Source organism: Phascolarctos cinereus, unplaced genomic scaffold (genome assembly GCF_003287225.1).
Source record: "Phascolarctos cinereus isolate Bilbo 61053 unplaced genomic scaffold, phaCin_HiC Scaffold_4;HRSCAF=312, whole genome shotgun sequence".
Classification (NCBI taxonomy): Eukaryota; Metazoa; Chordata; class Mammalia; order Diprotodontia; family Phascolarctidae; genus Phascolarctos; species Phascolarctos cinereus.
The window spans coordinates 428,961,221-428,985,751 of record NW_027555847.1 but is presented as its reverse complement, the minus strand read 5'-3'; the positions used below and the strand labels follow the sequence as shown (position 1 = coordinate 428,985,751).

Here is a 24,531-nt window from a genome sequence, read left to right as displayed (position 1 = left end):
TACAGACTATTTGGAAAAATAGATGAAGAAGGATTCTTACCAAATGCTTTTTATGATACAAATGTGTTGCTGATACGTAAACCAGTCAGAGCCAAACAGAGCAAGAAAATTATAGACCAATTTCCTTAATGAATATAGATGCAAGATTTTTAGATCAAATAGTAGCAAAAAATGACAGCAATTTATCACAAGAAAAATACACTATGAACAGGTAGGATTTATACCAGGAATGCTGGGCTGGTTCAATATTAGGAAAACTATCAGCATAATAGATCATATCAACAACAAACCTAAAAGAAACCACATGATCATCTCAATAGATGTAGAAAAATATTTTAACAAAAGACAACACCCATTCCTATTACAACAGTAAAGAGCATAGAACTAAATGGAGTCTTCCTTAAAATGATAAGTATAATTTACCTAAAACCTTCAGCAAGCATCATATGTAATGGTGATAAGCTAGAAGCATTTCAGATAAGATTAGGAATGAAACAAGGACGTCCATTATCACCACTGTTGTTCAACATGGTACAGGAAACGTTAGCCTTAGCAATAAGAGAAGGTATTAGAATAGGCAAAGAAGAAACAAAGCTATCCTTCTTAGTAGATGATATGATGACATACTTAGAGAATACTAGAGAATCAAGTAAAAAAGTACTTGAAATAACAAACAACTTTAGCAAAGCTGCAAGATATAAAATAAAACCACATAAATCATCAACATTTCTATATATTGTCAACAAACCCCAACAGCAAGAGATAGGGAAATTCCATTCTGAATTACTATAGATATTATAAAATATTTAGGAGTCTACCTGCCAACACAAACCCAGTAACTATATGAACACAATTACAAAATGCTTTTCACACAAATAAAGTCAGATGTAAATAATTGGAAAAACATCAGCTGCTCTTAGGTAGTCTGTGTTAATATAATAAAAATAACAATTCTACTTAAATCAATATACTTATACAGTACCATACTAAAATCAAACTACCAAAAAATTATTTTATAGAGCTAGAAAAAATAACAGTAAGATCCATTTGGAAGAACAAAATGTCCAGAATATCATGGGAACTAATGAAAAGAAATTCAGAGAAAGGTGGCTTAGCTATTCCAGATCTTAAGTTGTATTACAAAGCAGCAATTGGCAAAACTACTTGGTACTGGCTCAAAAATAAAGCATAGGAGAGCATGGAATAGTTTACCTGTCAGATTTATGGAGAACAGAAGAATTTATGACCAAACAAGACATAGAGAACATTATGAAATGTAAAGTGGATAATTTTGATTACATTAAATCGAAAAGGTTTTTAGAAAACAAAGCTTATACAACCTAGATAAGGAGGGAATCAAAAAACTGGAGGAAAAAAATTACAGCCAGTGTCTCTGATAAGGGCCTCATTTCCAAAATATAGAGAGAACTAAGTTAAATTTATAAGAATATTAGTCATTCTTCAATTGAGAAATGGTCAAAGGACATGAACAAGCAATTTTCAGATGAAGAAATTAAAGCTATTTATAGTCACATGAAAAAAATGTTTTGTCACTATTGATTAGAGAAATGCAAATCAAAACAACTCTGAGGTACCACATCATACTTATCAAATTGGCTAACAAGACAAAAGAAGACAATGATAAATGTTGGAGAACATGCAAGAAAATTAGAACATTAATGCATTGTTGATGGAGTTGTGAACTGATCCGACCATTTGGGAGAGCAATTTGGAACTATAACGTGACTTCTTTACAACATGACTAATGTGAAAATATATTTAATAAGATTTATATGTAAAGCCTATATAAGATTTCACGTAGTCTTGGGGAGGGAGGTGGGGAGGGAGGGTGAGAAAATTTAAAATGTTAATTTATAAAAAGCTTATGGAAGTAATTGTTGAAAAAGAAAAATAAATAAATTATTTTAAAACATTTTTAAAAAAGCAAAATTAACCATATGGGAAAAAAGAGATATAAAATCTCACTAAAAAATTCTTTAAAAATTAAAATTGAGCAAGTGGAAGCAAATAGATACAATAAAACAAAGTTAAAATAATTTTTAAAAATAGAAGAAAATGGGAAGTATAAAATTGGAAAATCAACTGACCTGGAAAATAAATCATGGATAGATATATTAAAAATTATTGGATTACCTTAAGGCCATGAGAGAGAGAGAGAGAGAGAGAGAGAGAGAAGAGAGAGAGAGAGAGAGAGAATAGACATCATCTTTCAATACAGTGTCAAGGAAAACTGCCACAATATATTAAGTCCAGAAGGTAAAATAGAAAGTGAAAGATCCCACCAATCACTTCCTGAGATTCTAAACTGAAAACACTCATGATTATATAGTCAAATCCTGGAGCTCCCTGGTCAAGGAGCAAATATTGCAAGCAGTCAGAAAGAAATAATTCAAATATCTTAGAACTACAGTCAAGATCATGTAAGATTTTTTCAGCTTCTACATTAAAGTAATGGAAGGCTTTGAACACAATATTCTGTAAAGCAAAGGAGTTAGGATTGTAACAAAGAATAACTTATCCAGCAAAAATTAGATCTTCACCTGCAAATGAAAAAAATAGATATTTAATAGAATAGAGGATTTAAAAATATGTCTGAACAAAAGCCGAATGGGAAATTTGACATTCAAAAAGAAGATTCTAGAGAAGCATAAAAAGGCATTCATGAAAGGTAAGCTGTTTAAATTCCTATATAGGAAGACAACACATATAACTGCTAAGAAATTTATTATTATTAGATCAGTTAGAAGGAGCCCACATAGGCAGAGGGCACAGGTGTAACTCAATTGGGTTGATGTATCTTTAAAAAAATAGTGGTGAGAAAGAGGCATGGACTAGGGGAAGAGGGAAAAGAAGAAAGGAAAAATAGAGTAGAATACTTTTCTCAATAAAAGAGGCATACAGGGAAGATCTTTCACAGAGGATGGGAAAATTGAAGGGGGTAGTTGGCAATGTTTGAACTTCACTCTCATCAGAATTAGTTCAAAGAGGGAAGAACATACACACACACAGGCTCAGTTCAGTGTAAAAATCTATCTTACCTAATAAAAACATAGTAGAAAAAGGTGATGAGTGGGAGGGGGATGATAAAATGGAGAATGGAATAAGGGAGACAGTGATCAGAAGCAAAACAGAGTTTTGAGGAGATGGGAAAAGTAGAGGGAGATAGGGAGGGGAGAGAGAGAGAGAGAGAGAGAGAGAGAGAGAGAGAGAGAGAGAGAGAGAGAATAGGAGGGAGAGACATACACAGTAAACAATTATGAATTTGAATGGGATGAGAAAGAAGCAGGCAGCAAAATGGATTTGAAACCAGAATCCAACAATATTTTGTGTACAAAAGACATGTGAAACAAAAACACACACAAAGCTAAATAAAGGGCCAGAGAAGAATGTAATATGCTTCAAATGAAGTAAAAAAGGCATGAGCAACAATCATGATCAAAGACAAAGCAAAAATAAAAATAGATCTAGTTAAAAGAGATAATTAGGGAAATTACTTTTTGCTAAAAAGTTACCATAGGTAACGAATTTATATAAAAAACATATCAAATTTCTTTGATAAAGACCTCAGTTATCAAATATATAGTTGAGTCAGATTTATAAAGTAAGAGCCATTTCCCCATTGAAAAATAATCACAAAATATTCAGTTTTTGGAAGAAATCAAAGCTACCTGTAATCATACAAAAAAGTGTTCTAAATTAGTATTGATTAGAGAAAGGAAAGTTAAAACAACTTTGAGGTACTGTCTCCCACCTATTAGAAATTATAAATGCTTGATTGGATGATTGAAAATAAATGTATTAATGAACTATTGGTATACTCATGAACTGGTTAAACCATTCTGGAGAACAATCTTTGAACTATGCCCAAAGGGCTATAAAATTGTAAATACTTTTTGATTCAGTAATACCACTGCTAGATTTTTGCCCCAAAGAGATCAAAGAAAAAAAAAAGAATTATGTTTATAAAATATTTATAGGAGCTTTTTTTTTCCTTGCAGAAAAGTCAATTAAATAACCATTTATGACAAAGATTCTGCTGACTCAGCCAACTTGGATACATTGTCATCAAGAGGAGTTTCACTTGAGGTTCCCAGGTCTCCATTTTCATATTCATCAATTATTGGCTTCCTATTAAAGCCTTGCAACAGTTTTATGTCCTCATTTGCACTTTTCAAATAAGCAACAAGATTTCCACTCCCCTCTAATGCATCAAGATATAAACCATGATGTCCACTTTCATCCTCAATACTCCACATTTTCATTATCAGAGTCTACCTCAGGAGCAACATAAACTACTTCAAACTCAATTTTTCCTCTCTACGGGAAAGAATAGCTACATCTTCTTATTCTTACCATCTTTCAGGTTAACACCATTGACTTCCAGAATAGCATCTACAACATGCAAGGCCTCCACAAGATCAGCAGGTGGTCCAGGGTGGATTAGAGAGATGAGAATTGGAACAACATGTTCCTTTCTACCTATCATTGAAATGTCAAATCTTTCATGTTCTTCCTTGAGGAGAAGAACCTTTCTGATTGGACCAACACCTTGACTTTTCTTTAAGGAATCATGTCTTGGCTACACTTGAGTTGATCTTTTCAGATCATTTTGTCCTCTGCAGGCTGTAATAACTGTTTTATGAGGATGCAGGTGGATTTCAGCTTCTAGTTGGTTCCAAAGTGTATCATGAGCAGTCTCCTTCATATCTTGACACAGTAACTGGATTTGTTGGACTCTTCCTGCCAATTCTTTATCTAAGTGCTTAGCTGCCAGTCTTGCCCCATAAATTTCTGCCTGGAAAACTTCTATACATCTATGAAAGGCTTCATTCTCCTTTCTTAAAATAGCTTTACCTCAGCTTCAAGTTCAGCTTCTTTCATTTTTCCATGTTTGTTTGTTTCAAGCTCTCTCTCCAGTTTTGCCTTAATGGTACCAGAGTCCACACTTGGACCAGTTTTGGCATGCAGCTGAAGCTGAACAGAGTGAAGCTGCAAAAGTTGATCGTGAACGTTTTTTTTCCTGCTTTTTCAGCCTGGGTCTCTGTCAGTTCAGATTTCAGATTTGCTAATTATGCCTCGTGTGTGTGATTATTCTGGGATGCGGGCTTTGATTTGTGGCAGAGCTGCTTGAAGCAAGAGCTCTGGCTGTTTATCTTCTGGCATACCTTGTAAGTGATGTCTACCTGGTCTGGGTGTATCTCACTCAGGAGCAAGTCCACGTCCATGAAGGACTTGTCAAACTCCTTCTTCAGCACCTCCAGCCACTGGAACATCGATACTCCCCCGGGGGCACCCCTGAGGAGCAGACAGCACCCTTGGAGACCCTATTGGCCCACTGAGCACTGGCCGCCTGCTGACATGGTCCTGCTTAGTGCCTCGCCCTCGCCTCTCCCGCCGACCCTGGCCACCTACCTAAGGGAATGAAACAGCCTGGACCTTGCGTTCTGGAAGAACACCATAGCAGCTCTTTTTATGATAGCAAATAATTGGAAATTGAGGAAATGGTCATCAAATTGGTAATAGCTGAACAAGTAGCACATAATTGTGTTGGGGTATTATTGTGTTATGAGCAATGACAAAGGTGGTGGTTTCAGGAGAAAAAAAAACATGGCAATACCTATAAAAATTAATGCAATATGAAGTTAGAAGAAATGAGTAATCATTATGAAACATAACAGCAATATTGCGAGAATGATCAACTGTGAAACACTTAGGTACTCTAATCAAGACAGTGACCAAAGATAATTCTATGGGACTCCTGATGAAAAAAAATGCTATCCACCTCCTCAGAGAGAACTGATGAATTATAAGTGCACACTGATTTTTATCTGAATTTATCATTTTTTCTTTTGTATGATATAGTTAATATGGGAATATGTTTCACATGATTTCACATATGTATTGATAAAGGGTTTGCCATCTCAGTAGGTGCGGGAGGAGTTGAAAGAAGGAAGAGAACCTAAAACTCAAATTTAAAAAGCAAAAAAGTTAAAATAAATGAATAACACATATAAAAATAAAATGTATTTTTATATAGATTATACACCATTATCATTTTTTTTTAATCATGGAGGGCACAGTTGGAACCAATGTGCAGAAATTATGGGGAGGCAGAGTTCAGCTTATTCTAAGAAATGCTTTAAAATACTTGTTTTTTCAAAAGTAGAATTAATTACCTCAGAAACTAGTAAATTCCCAGTAACTGTAGATCTGTAAGCAAAGGCTGGAAGACCCCTTTAGCAGGGATGCTATAGATGGGATTCATCATTTAGGAAGGGTTTGAACTTCACGACTTCTGAGTTTCTGGCAAACTCTACATTTCTCAATTATATGCAATGATAAATTTCCTTTACAATAAAATCTTTTAAAAGTCAGCTATAAATTCCAAGTGTCAGAGAAAGATGCTTTCTGTCCCCCCTTTCCTTAAAAGATCATCTGAATTTATATATTACTATAGCCATAGGAAGATTCATTTTAACTAATCATTACAATTATAAATACCATGTCTTACTTGAAGAACTTGGTCAGGGTTGTCCCCTACATTTCATTCATTATGGCTTAATGAGGTTTGTACTAATATAGAGGACGTTTAGATTTATCTATATTCTTTTTGGATCCCACAAAATTAGTCTGGCAGCCATGGGAAACAGGCTAGTTGCAATACACAGCTCAAATTCAAATTCTCCTAGGAACATAGAATTTAGTATTCCAAAATATGCACCTCCCTCCCTTTCCATGCAAAAAATATTGTTCTTTGCCCTTTCCCATCAGTCCCAAATGTCCTACCTTTCTTTGTTTACCCTCATTAAAATATCCCAGGCTTATCAGGCAGATTTCTATCTATACTTATTCTAAACTGCAGTGGTAGGAGGGAGGAGTCCTCCATAGTCCTGCTAATAGACCTTTAGTGCTTAGAGATAGGTGAATCAATTAACTCCCTGTTTACCTTTGCTAATTTGTCATTCTGATAGCCATTTGGTAGTGTCTAGTGTATCATTTGGACTCCTTTATTGAGATAAAAGTTCATGAAAAGTAATGAAGTATTTAACTAAAGATAAAGCTGGAGCTAACAAAATTAATTCTGCTGAATAATTTCTAAAAGTCTTATCCCTAATATTTTATTATTTATAATATATATTATATATGCAACAATATAATGTTCAAAAATAATTTTGAATCAAAGACTTAACCAGATTTGTATGACTAATGTAATTGAATCAGTGTGACCATTTTAGGCATGTTATGAAGACTGGAGAAATCTAGACGATCTCGGGTCCTCTTTCATTTCAGCAGACAAGTTTGAAGCAACTACTGTGAGCCAAGAGTTGTGAAAGGTATTGAAAATACAGTGATCAAAAAAAAAAACAGTACTTGTCCTCATGGCACTTATATTCCACATGTAATCTACATTATATATTCAACTCATTGATTCAAATGCATTGCCCTGCTTAATAAATCGTCACAAGCTGATATCGTTGATACATCTGTGAGAGAACACTCCTTGAGGATGATAACAGAATTAATCAATCAGCGAACAAATCACTTTATACATTAAAAAACCTCGCATGAAAAAGTTAGTTATTAACTTGATATCACAATTTATCAATTTTAAAGTTGAAATCAGCTTTTTTAATCACAGTAATAATTTTGTTCATAAGGATAGAGACCTGCAATCAAACAATGAAGGTTGATATCTTTTCTAGAACTTTATATTTACCTTGATAATTGAGATTTTAAGTTACTTCCCAGAGTCACACAGCTAGTATGTGTCAAAGAACCCAGTTCTTCTGGGCTTCAAGACCAGTTCTGCATCAATTACTACATATTGCCTCAATTAGATGAAAAAGACAGACAGAGACAGAGAGACAGAGACAGAGACAGAGAGACAGAGAGAGACAGAGAGAGAGACAGAGAGAGAGAGAGAGAGAGAGAGAGAGAGAGAGAGAGAGAGAGAGAGAGGAAGAAGAAGAAGAGAAGAACAAGAACAAGAAGAACAAGAACAAGAACAAGAGCAAGAACAACAAGAAGAACAAGAAGAGGAAGAAAAGGAGGAAGGAGGAGGAGGAAGAGGATGTTAAGAAAACAAAAACAGAGCAATTCTAATTTAATACCAGAGTTTTACTAAATTCCAGTCATACTGTCCTATAGACTTAGTATTTTATCTCCAAATCTTTCTAGCTCAAGCAGTAAAGTTGTAAGAGGAGTGTTAGACCAAGGAAGTATCTCTAATTAGGTACTCTGGCTGTCACCCAGAGCCTCTAGCAGCAATCTTTTTTTATCTGGACACACCTACACAAAGGCAGTATAATGATCTTTCCATCTGTCATGAAGCTGTTTTTTCTAAGACTTTTCTTCACATTCTCACACTCAAGTTTTCATATACACACGCATTGAATCATTAAGCCTAAGCCACCTTCTTCAAGAGAACATTTTTGTCTCTATTTTCCTGAAATCTCCATGTAAACTTAATGATTATTACTAATTCCTATGCTTTAACAGTTGGATGGGGGGATGTAGGGAGTTGAATTCCTCAATATATAATTTCATCCTTCTTTCATGAGGAAAATTTTCAGGACTGTATGTGTGTTTTGGGGGTTGGAGGAATGAGAAAGTTTGTGGAGGCAGCATATTACAGTGAATAGAGAGTCAACCTCAGAGTCAGAAAACTTAAAAGTTATTATTTTTTCACCCAAGATAAATCACTTAAATTCTCTCAGTCATGAGAAATTTTCTTAGACTACAACTTATACATGCATTAATTATATGCACTTGTGGAGGGAGTTTCCGATCCGAGACACCTACACCCATAAAATCACAGGGCTAGACCATCTTAACCTTGTTAGAAAAACAACAACAATTAGGGAAAAACAAGAGAAAGATTAATTTTTGCTATTTGTTATCTAGTAATTCATTCATAGTATCCATTATACACTCAAAGGCATGTGAATAAACTTCCTCATCTAATGTTTTCTAAGTATATAGATATCCCAAATGTTGTATGCAGGAGTAGGTGGAGAAGTGAAATAAATTTGCACATACGACTTTTATTTTGAAATGTGTATTTAATTTAATGATTAAACATATGTAGCTATCCAGACACTTGACTAAGTGATTATTACAAGTCTATAAATATCTTTTTAAAAAAAGGGTTATGAATGTCAATCAAGTTACTTTCTTTCACCTGTTTATTTATTTGCATTTTTAGCATTTGTTCATAAAGAAAGATGTAAAATGAAATGTCATTTTCTGAGCTTCTGTAACCAACATTTCCAGAGAATTCTGAGCAGATGCTAAAAAGGTATTGATTTGGTATATATTGCTTTTCTTTCTTTTAGATAGAGTTAAAGGTCTATTTTCAAAGTCAGACATTGAGGAGCCATGGCCCAAATGACGTCAACTTTCATTTTATCTGACGCATTATGATTTAGAGGAGGACAGAGTGACATCTGGAATATTGGAGTCAATGCAGACCAAAGGAAAGTCCAGACAAATAAAAGTAAGTGCATTCTGGCTTTTAACAAGAAATATGTCCACACTCAAATTTCCTGTAGTCTCTTATCAGTTGAAAGAGACATTGTTTTATAAAATGCTCTCTAAATCCTATTAGCATCTCTTGTCATAGGCTACACATGGGGTTTTGGGGGATTTACACTTATAGGTACAACACTAGATTCACAGAAAGACATGCTGGATTTTTAAACACAATCTTCCTTAAACAGTCTCCAATTAGCCTCTCCAAAACTTCTAAAATTCTACTTACCTGCAATTTGAAAAAAAAATAGGAAAAAAATATAAACTCAGTACCCAGAATGCTATTTTTGTATATCACTATTTAAGAAATATAGCATGTAAAAATAGAATGTGTTTTTCTTAGCAATTTATGTGTAAGTTACCTATTTAGAGATGCAATCATCATGTAATAACTTTTATAATGTAATTTATACTAAACAATTAGTCATCTGTCATTTATTTGACACTACATCCCTAATGTACTGATTGAGAAAATGTGCTTGTCCCTAGATGACTGACTGAAATCTAAATTAGTTGGGGAACATCCATATGAAAGGTAATAACAAAACATAAAAGAAATTTTATTCTCTTAATGTTCCATGCCATTGTTCATCAACATAGAGAAAAGAACCCATTATGTGAATATTTCATTTCAAGCAAGTTAAATGTGGAAAGGATCAGAAAAAAAAAATCTCCCCTGAGGCAAGTTTTGTCAAATAAGCAACTGTGAATGACCACCAATAATCAGAAATTCCTCATATAATGACCTTCTTCTCTTAGAGGTAATCCTTTCCCTCAGAAAAAGTATAACCAAGGATATTCTTTAAAGTACTAGAAAAAAGGCGCAACTCCCTAAACTAGAATTTTTCTATTTCCTCAACTAGAAAATGGCAAAGTATAAGAATTTCATTAAAAGAAATATACCTTATCCCACAAGAAGATTTATTTTGGGAGATTCAACTCAGACTGCATCCACTGAATTTTTATGTCAAATCTCACTTCTTGTGTACTATATTTTAAGGAAAATTACATTTAATAAATGATGTATTTATTTTTAATGTATTTTTAGCTATTAACTCCAAACACACTTTGCCTCTAACGTAATCTGAACTTGATGCAGCATCTTCAAAAAAGCTTATCTGAAATATTCAAAACAAATAAAACAAAGTGTTTTTAGCTAATAAGAGGTCCTTGAGGACTCATTATTAGTAGCTAGTAAATTCAAAGTCAAACAAAGATTTATTCAATAAAAAGGGAAGAATCATTGAAAAAGAAATTAAGAAGTATATTGTGAAATTGCCAATCATTATTAGGAAGGGAAATATCTCCATGAATCTCTCTTTTAAATGGGAATTATTTTCAGTTTGTGAAGTAATGTCATTGCCAATGAGTTTATACACACCTTTAAGTTCTATGATGTCAATAAGACCTAATAATAAAATGAGAATTGATTACATTGATCCAGGTAAAGGCATGGATGGCATCCCTATTTAATTACAAATGGAAGCAGGGTGGGACAGGACAGAGCTAAGATGGTGGAGAGAAGACTGAAAGTCACCTGAGCTCTCACTAGTATCCCTTGGAAACAATGATAAATCTATGTTCTAAAAGAATTCGGAATGACAGTTCATAATTGGAGTTTTCCTTAAAATGATAAGTAGTATCTACTTAAAACCATCAGCAAACATTATCTGTTATAGGGATAAGCTAGAAGTCTTCTCAATAAGATCAGGGGGAAACAAGAATGGACATTATCACCACTCTTATTCAATACTGTACTAGAAATGTTAGCTTTAGCAATACAAGAGAAAAAAGAAATTGAAGGAACTGCAATAGGCAATGAAGAGACAATGCTATCACTCTTTGCAGATGATCAACTAAAAAACTTCTTGAAATAAATAACTTCAGCAATGTCACAGAATATAGTATAAATGCACAGAAATCATCAGCATTTCTATTTATTACCAACAAACTCAATTACAAGAGAGAGAAAGAAAAATTCTATTTAAAAATAAGTGTAGACAGTATAAAATATTTGAGAGTCTACTTGCCAAGACAAACTCTTTTTAATTCAAAAGCAAGTGACAATGAATGCAACTTATTAAAGAGGAAGACATTTTCTCAAACATACATGGGGCTTTTCTGTCCCCAATTCTTCCCAAAATATAAGCTCTATAATATTGTTACTTTATTCTTGATAAGTTAAGAACCAAGATTTGTCCTTTCTCTAAGCTAAAATAATGCTTAGAAAAGCAAGATTGAATAAGTCTCTGCAGAATTTGAGAGAACAATTGAAGAATCACTGTAGATTAATAATCATCATTATGCTTTCCTTTTTTCCTTTTTTAAAATTTTTTTAAAAAGTATTTCCCCCAGTTACTTGTCAAGAATTTTTTTAGCATTTATTTTTACAAGATTTTGAGTTCCAAATTTTTCTTCCTCCTTTTCTCCCTCCCTCTTGTCAAGATGGTAGGCAGTTTGATAAAGTTTATACATGCGCTATCATGTAAAAATATGTCCATATCAGTCACAATTGTGAAAGAAGAAACTGATCAAAAGGGAAAAAATCATGAGAAAGAATAAGGTAAGTGGAAAATCGTATGCTGTGATCTGCATTCAGAGTCCATTAGTTCTTTATCCACACGAGGATAAGATCTTCCTATCGTAAGTCCTTTGTTCTTGTCTTGAATCATTGAGTTGCTGAGAAAAGCTGAGTCATTCATAGCTGATCATCACACAATGTTGCTGATACTGTGTACAATGTTTTCCTTCTTCTGCTCATTTCACTTTGCGTTAGTTAATATTGGTCTTACCAGGTTTTTCTGAAATCTTCCTGTTCACAATTTCTTACTGTACAATAGTATTCCACTACATCATATACAATAGCTTCTTTAGTCATTCTCCAATTGATGGACATCCTCACAATTTCTTATATTTTCCCACCACAAAAAGGCCATTTTAAATATTTTTGCAAACGTAGGTCCTTTCCCCTTTTTTACGATCTCTTTAGAATACAGACCTAGTAGTGGTATTTCTTGGTTAAAGGGTATGTACTGTTCTTAGTTCTTTGGGCATAGCTCCAAATTGTTCTCCAGAATGGCTGGATCAGTTCATAGCTCCACTGACAGTGCGTAGTGTCCCAATTTTCCCACATCTTCTCCAGCATTTATCATTTTTTTCTGTCATATTAGCCAATCTGATATGTGTGAGGTGGTATCTCAGAGCTATTTTACTTTGAATTTATCTAATAAAGTTGATTTAGAGTACTTCATGTGACTATAGGTAGCTTTGATTTCATCTGAAAACTATTTGTTCATATGGTTTGACAATTTATCAATTGGGAAATCACTTGTATTCTTGTAAATTTGATTCTGTTTTCTCTATATTTGAGAAATAAGCCCTTTATCAGAGACACTTTATGAAAAGATTGTTTCCAAGATTTCTGCTTCCCTATTAATTTTGGTTTCATTGGTTTTGTTGGTACAAAAGCTTTTTTAATTTAATATAATTAAAATTATCTATTTTGTTTTTTGTAATGCTCTGTATCTCTTCTTTGGTCATTAATTCTTTTCCTCCTCATGGATCTGACAGGCAGATTATTCTTTGCTCTTCTAATTTGCTTATGATGTCACCTTTTATGTCTAAAGCATGCCAAAGGTCTGTCTTATCTAACTTCTTTAATATTCTATGTACCTCCTTAGTTTCTTTCTTGTTTATTTTTGGTTGGATTTATCAAGTTCTGAGAGGGGACACTAGTACAGTTTTGCTCCCTATTTCTTCCTGTAATTTACTTAACTTTTACTTTAAGAATCTGGATGCTATACAACTTGGTGCATAGTACTGATATTGTTTCATTGCCTATGGCAGAGTTTCTTATACTTTTTCCACTTGCAGCCCCTTTTTTAAACTGTGATTCGTGACCCCATATAGGGTTTTTAAGAAGGGATGGTGTATGGTACCATTAACATGTCTTTTCCTTCCTTATATATTTTAATTAGGCCTCTGTTTCACTGTGTCTGAGATCAGGATTGCTACCACTCCTTTTTTTTTTTTTTTTAACCTCAGCTGAAGCATAATAGATTCTGCTCTAGCCCTTTACCTTTACTCTGTGTGTCTCTCTGCTTTGTGTGTTTCTTGTAAACATCTTGTAGAATTCTGGTATGTGATCCACTCTGCTATTTGCGTCCATTTTTTGAGAGATTTCATCCCATTCATATTACAGTTGTGATTACTACCTGTGAATTTCCCTCCATCCCATTATTCCACCTCTCTTTCTTCTCTCTCTTTTCACCATTTTTCCTCCTCACCAGCATGTTTCTTCTATATACAACCTCCCTGATCTACCCTCTTTTCTGTCAGTTCCTACCTGACCCCGTTACTTTCTCTTTTCCCCTCCTACTTCCCAGTCAGGTAAGATAGGTTTCTATATTCAACTGATTGTGTATATACAGTTACCTCTTTGAGCCAATACCAATGAAAATAAGATATAAATGATGCTTATTGCCCACCCTCCTATCTTCCCCTCCACTGTAATAGTTCTTTCACACCTCTTCATGTAAAATAATATACCCCATTCTACCTCTCTCTTTCTTCTGCACCCATTGTACTCCTCTTTCTCATCCCTTATTTTTTTATACCATTTCTCTCAAATTCACTTTACACTCTTACCCTCAGTCTATGTATTTTCCTTTTGGATGTACTATTAGTGAAACACTTTTTAAGAATTGCAGATATCATCTTCCTGTGTAGGGATGTAAATAGTTTACCTCTGTTGAATCCCTTATATTTTCTTTCCCTTTTTGCCTGTTTTTGCTTCTCTTATGTCTTGATATTGTTGGTCATATTTTTGGTTTAGTACTGATACTCTCCTTATGAAAGCTTGAAATCCTTCTATTTCATTGAATGACCATTTTTTCCCTTGATGTATTATGCTTATTTTTGCTGGATATGTGATTCATGGTTGTAGTCCTAGCTCCTTTGCCTTCTGGAATATCATGTTCCATGACCTCAGATCTTTTAATGTTGCAGCTGCCAATTCCTGTGTCTTTTTTTTTTATTATAACTCCTTGATATTTGTTTTTTTCCCCCTTTCTGACCATTTGCAGCATTTTTTTCATTGTCCTAATAATTCTGAAATTTTTCCTTGGAGTTTTTATTTTGGGACCTCTTTCCTGAAGTGATTCATAGATTCTTTTAATGTCTATTTTGCTCTCTGATTCCAGGATATCAGGGGAGTTTTACTTGATAATTTCTTGAAAGATGCTGTTCAGGTCTTCCTTTTGATTATGACTTTCAGGTAGGCCAATGATTCTGGTATTTTTTTCCTGGATTTGTCTTCCAGGTTGCTTGCTTCTACCTTGAGATTTTACATTTTCTTCAAAGTTTGCCATTCTTTTAATTTGATTTATTCTTGATGTTTCATGGAGCCAATAGCTTTCACTTGATAAATTCTGCTTTTAAGGTGTTGTTTTCCTCACTCAGTTTTTGTATTTTCTTTTCCATCTGGCCACTTGTACTCTTTAAGGCATCGTTTCTTCAGTGGATTTTTGTATCTCCTTTTTTGCTTGCCCAGTTCTACTTTTTAAACAGTTTTCCAAACTGTTGAGTCTTTTCTCATAATCCTCTTGCCTCAGTCTCATTTCTTCTCCCATTTTTCTTCTACCTCTCTTATATGATTTTTAAGCTCCTTTTTGAGCTCCTCCATAAGATCTTTCTGGGTCTGAGACCTCTGGCCATTTTCTTTGAGGTGTTGCCTGCTGGTATTTTGACATTCTTGTCCTCTTCTAGCTTTGTGTCTTGGTCTTCCCTGTCACCACAACTTTCTATGGTCAAATTCTTTTTGTTGACGGTGTCATCATTTTTGCTCATGTTTTTGGGTTTTCTTTTGGCCTTTTGTCCTTTCTTTTAAATTTGAGCTCTGCGTCCATGGTGGAAGCAACACTGCCTCTGGTTTCTTGTGCCAGTGGCTGCAGGCCCAGGCTATTTACCTGGTGTTGCCCTGATGTTACCCTGAATCCCTTGTTGTAAAGTCAGAGTTCTGAATGCCATTTACAAAATATGTGATTTGGGACAAGATTCTTCATAAGGAAAAAGGAAAACTTGTTTCTACATCTTTAAAATCTGAATAGCAGCATAGCCACTGTGTACCTCACCAAATTGCAACAGTCTAACAATTCAAAGAGAGTACTTTGTAAATATGTGAAATACAGATAATTACTACTTGTGATGCTGCTGCTGCCACTGCTATGACCACTGCTGCTGCTGCTACAACAACTACTGCTACTAATACTACTACTACTATTGTTACTATTCTGCTACAACAACCAGTAGTAGTAGTAGCAGTAGTAGTAGTAGTAGTAGTAGTAGTAGTAGTAGTAGTAGTAGTGTTGCAATCAACAACAACAACTATATTGCCCGTCCCAATAAAATAAACTAAAAGACTCAAGATGGAAAATGCAATCTACATCCAGAAAATGCAATTCACATCCAGAAAAAGAAGTATGGAATCTGAATGCAGATCAAAGAACACTATTTGCTCTTTTTTTTCTTTTTGTTTCTTCTTTCTTATGTCTCCTCCCATTGGTTCTTCTAATTCTTCTTTGCAACATGTTTAATATGACATGTATATGTAGAAGCTATATCAGATTGCATGCCCTCTTGGGGAGGATGAAGCGGAGGGAGGAATAGAAAATTTAGAACTCAAAATCTTGTGGAAGTGAATATTGAAACTAAAAATAAATAAATAATTGAAAAAGAACACTTGAAAGAGGGAAAAATAAATATATAGGGAGATAAATGCATTTTTTTTCCCGCATCAGCCATTTCTGGCTGAGCAAATTTTAAATCAGACTAGCTTAATGCTTTTTAAAAATCATAAATGCAAAACAAAATACAGCCAAAATCTCTGAGGTAACAAATAAGGTTGATTTTTTTAAATATGCCCTAGATATTCTTAAAAATAACATATTTTACAAGGTTTTTTTTAAAGCTTTAATTTAAAATATTTTCTTTTATAAAATGGTAGCTTATAATTCTTTTCTATTCTTAATTTTTTTTAAGTTATTCTTCTAAACTATGATTTATGAAATGTCTTCTCTAAGGAGAAAAAGCATATGATTCTTTTACATTCTCATCCTCATTATAGTAATAGATTCATTTACACTTTTATCACTAAAACAGTTCATTAGCTGGTAAAATACAAGTATCTTCATATACATTCTGAAGTATTCATTCTCTAAATACGTAAGCTGAATAAAATGTACATTCTTTTTGACTGGAGAGAAGTTGTTCTCTTCAAATACAATAAAAACATCAGACAACCCATGACTTATCTCCAGATAATATTCCTGTATTTATTGCAATTCTAAAAATAAGCCTTCTATAAGAGTCTCTGGAAGCCAAAATGTGGACACCTACAACATCAGACATGACATTTCTCTCTAAATATTTCTTCCATTCTGTGCTAACTTTCCTGTTAAGACAGAGATTTAAAAGGGGTTTTGACTTGTATTTTTGCTATCGACAGAATGGCTTAAGATCAGAGATTCTAATGTCTATGAAAATGAAAGATTGTTAGAAAAGTCATGTGTTTCTAATGGTTGTTCTATTGGCATACACAATCATTTCTAAGTTTGTTACTTGTATTGATTGCAGATATTATTATCCCTGCAGACATCTAGGATGTTCCTTACTACCTATGTAAGTTAAAGTTCAAGTACGTTATTATTTACCAACAGTTTTTAGAGAATGGCTTCCTACAAACATTCTATTCTGGTGCTTCATTATGTTGTGAAGGTAGGTAGATAGGCCTAAGTGCTCAAAACTGTGCCAGTAGAGCACAACCTTTGAAGTCTTTATAAGTTAGATAAGATTCCATTTCAGGTCCAGACATTGATTCTATATATGCAATCTAAGGACAAAGATTTTTATCATGAGACATGGCCATTAGGGAGAGATTATTTTTTTTCTAATGGCAATTCATAGAAAGTATCTATTCACATATAGCGGACTTGATATATGCATCAGTGGAGAAAGTACCTACATCCAGGAAATATTGGATTCTTTAAGTGATAAAATAGTATCGATATGAGGATCAGTTGATAGAACTGGGGATATTTACCCTCAAGAACAGAAGACTAGAAGTTGCATGCATGCAAATATTTCAGGGCTGTTCTATAGAAGAGGAATTTAATTTGTTCTGTACGGACACAGAGGTCAGAACAAGGATAAATGGGTAGAACTTATAGTTAGATATATTTAGCCTGGATGACAGTACATGCTTCCCGACAATTAAAGATGTCTACAAGTGGAATGCTTTGAGGTGGTAAGGGTCCCCTTTTGTGGAAGTTTTTAAGAAAAGTCCGCATGAGTAATTGTTATACTGGTCATAGTGAGAATTCTTATCTGAATGGGAAGGGCTAGATGACCTTGAGATCACTTATACTCTTAAATTCTATGATTTTGTGATGATTAGTGAATGTTAAAGTCAAGTGTATTCCGGTGGATAAATTACTAAAGTAACAGTGGAAATGTTAATATAACCCTCATGGTAATATAAATGACTGATACTAAAATATAACACAGATGAGTGGCATAAAGAATGCATAGTTGAATGGCCATATACAATAATGATCCTCAGGAGTGTAAAAGGAGTTACCACTATCCCTTGGTCACTAAATGTTCTGTGAAGAAAAGAGAATATAAAAGAAAAAGCAAGAGAGATAGAAACAGAGGCAAAAAGAGACAGAAAGTCAGAGATAGATTGACATATTGATAGAGACATAAAGACAGGTAGAGGTAGCCTGACAGAGGGGGGCAGAAGAATAGAAACAGAGCAAAAGAGACACAGAAAAAGAGAAAGAAATAGAGAGAGAGTTAGAAAAGATTTTTTTAAAGTGACTAGTGCCACAGGAATGACCATATGAATTCCTACCTACCACCTCCTTTTATACTTCTATTTTTTTTTTTTTTAGGCAATTGGGGTTAGTGACTTGCCCAGGATCACACAGCTAGTAAGCATCAGGTATTTAGTCTGAGGCCAGATTTGAACTCATCCTGAGTCCACCTTTGGATGCTAATTTGCAGCTTCTGGGACCTCCCTCTCAGTTACTGAAAATTGAAAGTAAAATTCTGAGTTGTCTTTTTTTTTCCTAGAAAATACACTGATTTCTTTAAAATTCTGCTCCATCACCAGAAGTTTTCATTTTTGTGCCTTCTGTCTTATTATTTGGTGGGGGGAGGTAATTTCTCTTATACATAATACCTGACACTCTTGCTCTAGAGATTAAGAAAAAAAACTTTTTTTTAATTTGGTACCTATTAAGGACTCAGGTTCTCCTGACTTCAGGGCTGGTGTTCTATCTACTGTGCCACCTAGCTGCCCCTTCCTTTTATACTTCTAAAGCCAAATGGACAGGGAGGAGGGCAGAGTTTATGGACAGAGGAGGTGAGATGCTGCAGAAACTGGAAAGAACTTTGATTCAAATCCACACTGCTAGCAGTGTGATAGGGGTCAAGTGTCTTAAAAAATTATGGTTTTTTTCTTTTATGTAAAATGGGGATAATAATAGCAAAAAAGCTGTTCTAACTAAATGAATTTTTTGCGAAGATTAAATGAGAGAATTCATTTGAAAACACTTTGTAAAGCATGAGCATTTTTGTATAGAAAGTTCAGCCAATTAAGTTTCAGAAATGGACTTTGTGTACTAAGAGGATATCGATAATATTGAGGAAACAATTTCAATATAATCAAAAAAATGTTAAAGTCATATTGCAAGGAATTAATGAGAAATTAAGATGTGTAGAGATGAAATCGGTGGTCCTACATTATTCTCTAGCAAAGTTTGACAATAAAAGAAAGGATAGAAATAGGACATTACTAAGAGAAGAAAAGTTAATAAGTTTTTTTCTCTTTTTTAATGTTAGAAAGACCTATGTATTTCAGAATACACCAAGGAGGAAAAGCCCTATAAGGATGCTGGAGAGGAAAATTTAGGTAACTGGAGAAGGTAAAATGGGATTAGATTGAATATATGGGAACATCTATTACATTTATATCTTTGCTACAAAGCAAAAAAAAAAAGGAATGAGGGATGGGCATAAAGTCATATGTAATTAGAGGTAAAGATTGGGTCCTAACAGTTTATTACCTTTATCTTATCATCGAAGTTATGGTCATCTGCACAATTTGGAGCTTAGATACAAATGTAGTGGAAGTCATGAGGATGATTGTTAACATAACATGAAGAAAAGCATGTTGACCAGTGGTGATGGATGATATAGTGGAAATTAGACATCATAAGTTCATAAAATTTCATTTTTGTGAGCAATATTGTGACTATGAAATCCTACTTTATTATATTTAGCCTATACTATCCTGTTGAGATTAATATTGAGTATATTTGAGAACAAGAGAGTGCAAAGCCAAATGTACATTATTGGAAAACTGGATAGTTAGGACAATCTACATTTGAACATCAGGGGTCAAGGGAACAGAGACAATTTGTGAGAATTATTTTTCAGTGGCTGACAATAGAGTTCGTTCTTACAAATTATAAGAAGGCAGAAAAGCCATTTGGTAGGAACATAAAACTAAAGAAGTAAAGAAGTGATGATCTGAAAAGAAGTACTTCTCTCTGAGAGTACCTTCCATACAACAAGATGTAATCTTGCTTATATATGTTTGTTTTCATGTTTTCTTCCTCATTAGAAGGTTAGCTCCTTTTAAGCAGAGATGGTATTTTTACCTATCTTTGTAGGTCTAGTAGAACACCTGAAACATAGTACATGTTTAATAAATGTTTGCTTAGATATCAAGGGTTAAAGAAATATCATATGTAAATGAGGTCTAAGTTATGCCAGTTTTTATAATGGAAATGTATACTTTTGGGATCAAGGGAGCTGAGAAATTCAGTAAACTGGGGTTGATTGGATATCAACATGAGTGTTTAAATGACTAAGAATATCTTAAAATTGGAGCCAAGATAGCAGAATAAAACCAGAGACCCATGTGAAATCTCCCCTAAACCCTTTCAAATACTTTTAAATAATGACTCTAAACAAATTCTAGAGTGGCAGAACCAACAAAAAGATGGATTGAAACAATTTTCCAGCCAAAGACAACTTAGAAGGTCTGCAAATAAGCTCTCTTGCACCACGGTGAAAAGGGATGCAGGCCTCACCAGCAGGGACTAGGCCCCAGTAAAACAGAAGCAGGCCTCAGGATGACTGATTCAATGGCAGCAGTGGTAATTTCCAGACTTCTTAGCCCACAGACGTCAAAGACAATTTGGAAGATCATTAGAAAAAGTCTGTCACACCTGGGTGAGAGTAAGGCATGGTCAAGTGTAGGAAGTTGCAGCATAACCAAGACTGCTGCAAATAAGGAGCAGGCCTTGGGAGCCACAGTGGTTGTTTCTGAAGCTCTCAGCCCACAGACATTAAGGAGGTCAAATAGCTGATCAGGAGGAAATTACAGGGCTCTCTTTCCTAGCACTGAGGCAGTACTCTATTGCTTTGCCCATATTCAGACCCAGGTCACAGTCTTGGATGGCAGTACCAGTGTAAGGAGGAGCACTATCACAGTAGAGCTTGCGATTTGTGTGGAGAAGGGACCCTTATCATGGTTGTGGAGCAAAAGGAAGACTAACATTACCTCCTCTTACATTGAGGTAGGAGAAATAAAATAACAGGAGACTCCTGTAGGAGAGGATTAGGAGATATATTGCCCTTAGTTAAACTTCTTACTTAAAGTAAGGGATATGGGAATGAGAGGGATGACTTGAGAGATTCAAGGAAAGAGATGGTTTGCATAACAAAAGAAGAGCAATTCCCTGTGGCACAGCAGGCCCTGTTAGTTTGCAAAGGAAGTAAAATGTAGGGGTAAAATAGGATGATTTAATAGCAAACTGTGTATGTGTATACAAATAAATGAAAGATTGGGATAGTAAAAAATAGAAACAACTATTGAATGGAGGAGAGGGAGAAATACAGGATACAATGACTACTATTAGCAGAGGAATAAAAAAGGAAGGGAGATGCAAAGATACATATATGAGAGAAATAACATGCACATGCTTGTGCATGTGCACACACACACACACACACACACATACATACACACACAAATGTCTGGCAGTGCTAGGCCCCAGAATTCCAAGTGAAATATATCAAAGTTAAAACACACCTCAGAGGGAGGTAGTAGACTGAGAAGTGCCTCAGTGAAAATGAGAAGCTTTCAGCAAATTTTAACCCTGACTGCTCCTAGTTATAAGCTGTTGCTGTCTACTAGAAAATTCTGTGGCACAATTCTGGACCTGATTATTCTGAAACTGACAGTATACTACCATTAAAGGCAGAAAGATTCCCTTGAGGAGGACCAGAGGGACCAATTAGCCTGCAGAGAAGTTTCTCTTTTTAAAACAATTTCTTCTCATTTGGGTGTCTATTGCCAAAGAGAACAACTGAATAATCACCATCTTCCTCTCAAAAGCTGCTCTGTGACAGATTCTTTATCTTGCTTGATAGCTACACCATTCTCCAATCACCTTCAGTTCCAATAAATTGCCAAATTCTATTGAATCTAGCACCTCAATATTTCTTGTGTCTGTCTCCTTCCTCTCCATTTATACCGCTACCAGTCTAATTCAGGCTCTTGTTTACTTTTGTATAGGCTATTACAATGGCATCTCAAGTAGAATTCCTTCCTTTTAGTTTATTTCTTCTCCAATCCATTCTTAATACTCTGGAGTAATCTTTTAAATCACTACTCTGATCATATACTTACTAGACCCATCTGGTTCTAGGAACAGGAATTAAATCAGAATTGTCATTACTTCTAGAACAATCCACATTTAAGGCTTCAGTCATCAACGCTGAGGCTACCTAAACCAACACTCCCTTTCCCAGTCACTACTTTCTCCTTTGTATTGTCTCTCCTTCCTTAACTTCCTCATCCCAGTTAGAATACAAATGCCTTGAGGTCAAATTCTATCTCAATTAGGTCTTTACATATATAGCACCTAGCACAGTGCTTGACATATGTAATAAGTGTTTTTTTTTAATTCATTCATTTATTCATTCACAGTATTTCATTTCCCATTGCCTACTGAATGCAGTATAAACTCTTTATCCTGAAATTCAAGGTATCTTTCTAGCTTTACCTCCCACTACTTGCTATTCTTCTTGTACTTCCTAAGGATGTCAAAGTGGATTATCCACAGTCCCCAGTTGTCTTCCTAAACTTTCTAATCTCTAGGACTCAGTTTATAAATAAAATTGAACTCTTTTCCTCACTGACCCTTTCACCACCTAGTCTATCATTCCTGTCCGTTGAAATTCCTCTCTTCCTTCAAATTAGAATTTACAAGCAGCATACTCTTTAAGAAGACTTCCCTAATTTTCAGAGCAACATTTCCTTCCTCAAAATATTCCTAATTCATTCATTTATTCTTCAATTAATTAATCATTCAACATTTATTAAATACTTATGAAGACGGTTTTGGAAATAAAAGAAAAAAGTGCAACAGTCCCTGCCCCTAAGAAACTTCCATTATATCAAAGTCAGGAACAACATGCACACACATAAACAAATACAACAGCAATGTATTGTTGAGGGTGATTATGGTGGGGGAGGGTGGAAGAGGAATCACTAGCAACTGAGAGGTGAGGAAAGTTTTCATGTAGTAGATGACATTTGACCTCTCATTTACACTTGTTATTGCCTCCTCTGTAAAAGATTTCTGTGTGTATAAAACTTTCTTTATTAGATTATAACCACACCCCAAAACACTTCTTATTATGAATGAAGACAATACGAATCTTCTATCTTCAATCCTTTAAGTTAAAATAATGCTGTCATTTTTTCACAGAACTGTTTTCATCTTCCAGTTCACCTTCCACAATTTCATTATCATTGGTTTAAAATAAAACATTAAATTTCAAATACATTTTAATACCCCATAGGACTACAAATCTCTAAATCTATATGAGTCTTGAAAGTAGACATCTGTGTAGAATTTTAGACAATCCTTCTGACACTCTTGTGTTGCAGTTCTTTTAGAGAGAACCAATATCATTACAGAATGAGAAAAAAACAATTCTACTTTCATATGTTTATTTCAAGCAAGTGAAAATACTGTTGTCTTAATAAGTTCAATAGAAGTCACTGTTTCACCACTGATATTATTCTACTTAGAAATTTGGAATATACGTGTGTGTGTGTGTGTGGTGTGTGTGTATTGTATGTGTATGTTTATGTATGTATATATGTATGTGTGTATGTGTATGTATAATACCTGTTTTATAGGCTTCAGTATGATTGAAAATACATGAGTATGTGTTTAATGACAATCAGTAATGCAAAAGAAACACAAAGAGAGGCAGAGTCAAGATGTCAGTAAAGGCAGGGACTTGCTCCCCAAACCTTCCAAATCCCTTCAGATAATTACTCTAAACAAATTCTAAAGTGGCAGAACCCCTCCAAAGATGATGTGAAACAATTTTCCAGGCCAAGACAACTTAGAAGGTCAGCAGGAAAGGTTTATCAGGGTGAGAGAGGAGTCCAGTACTGCACATGCCATGCCAGCTTAGACCTGACCCCAGCAAACCAGGTGCGGGTCTCAGGGTGACTAAATCAGTGGTAACAGTGGAGGTTCCCAGACCTCTCAGCCCCATAGGCAGTAAGCGGGATCAGACAATGTGTCAGAAGGAGATTTACAGGCATCACTTTGCTGGCACAAGGAGGGCAGGGTTCTGTTGCATTGCCTATACTTGGATCTGGGTTGCAGTCCTGGGTCTTAGTCCCAGTGTGAGGAGCAGCACTAGCAGGGTAGAGCTTACCACCACAGGTGAACAGGGACCTTGGTCACCATTCCAGAGTTGAAAAGTGCTGTGGTCACCTACAAACCAGTGTACAGTACAGGAGAGTAATAAATATATCTCTCCTTAGATCATACCACCTGGGAAAAACCAAGAACTTACAGATCCCTAGAAAAACAGCTG

General features: G+C 34.8%; 1 pseudogene; it reads right to left on the bottom strand.

Moving 5' to 3' along the window:
• Positions 1–4,040: 4,040 nt before the first annotated feature.
• The window catches only part of LOC110217970 (Golgi-associated PDZ and coiled-coil motif-containing protein pseudogene), a 47,589-nt pseudogene continuing 27,098 nt past the window's right edge, over positions 4,041–24,531 (bottom strand).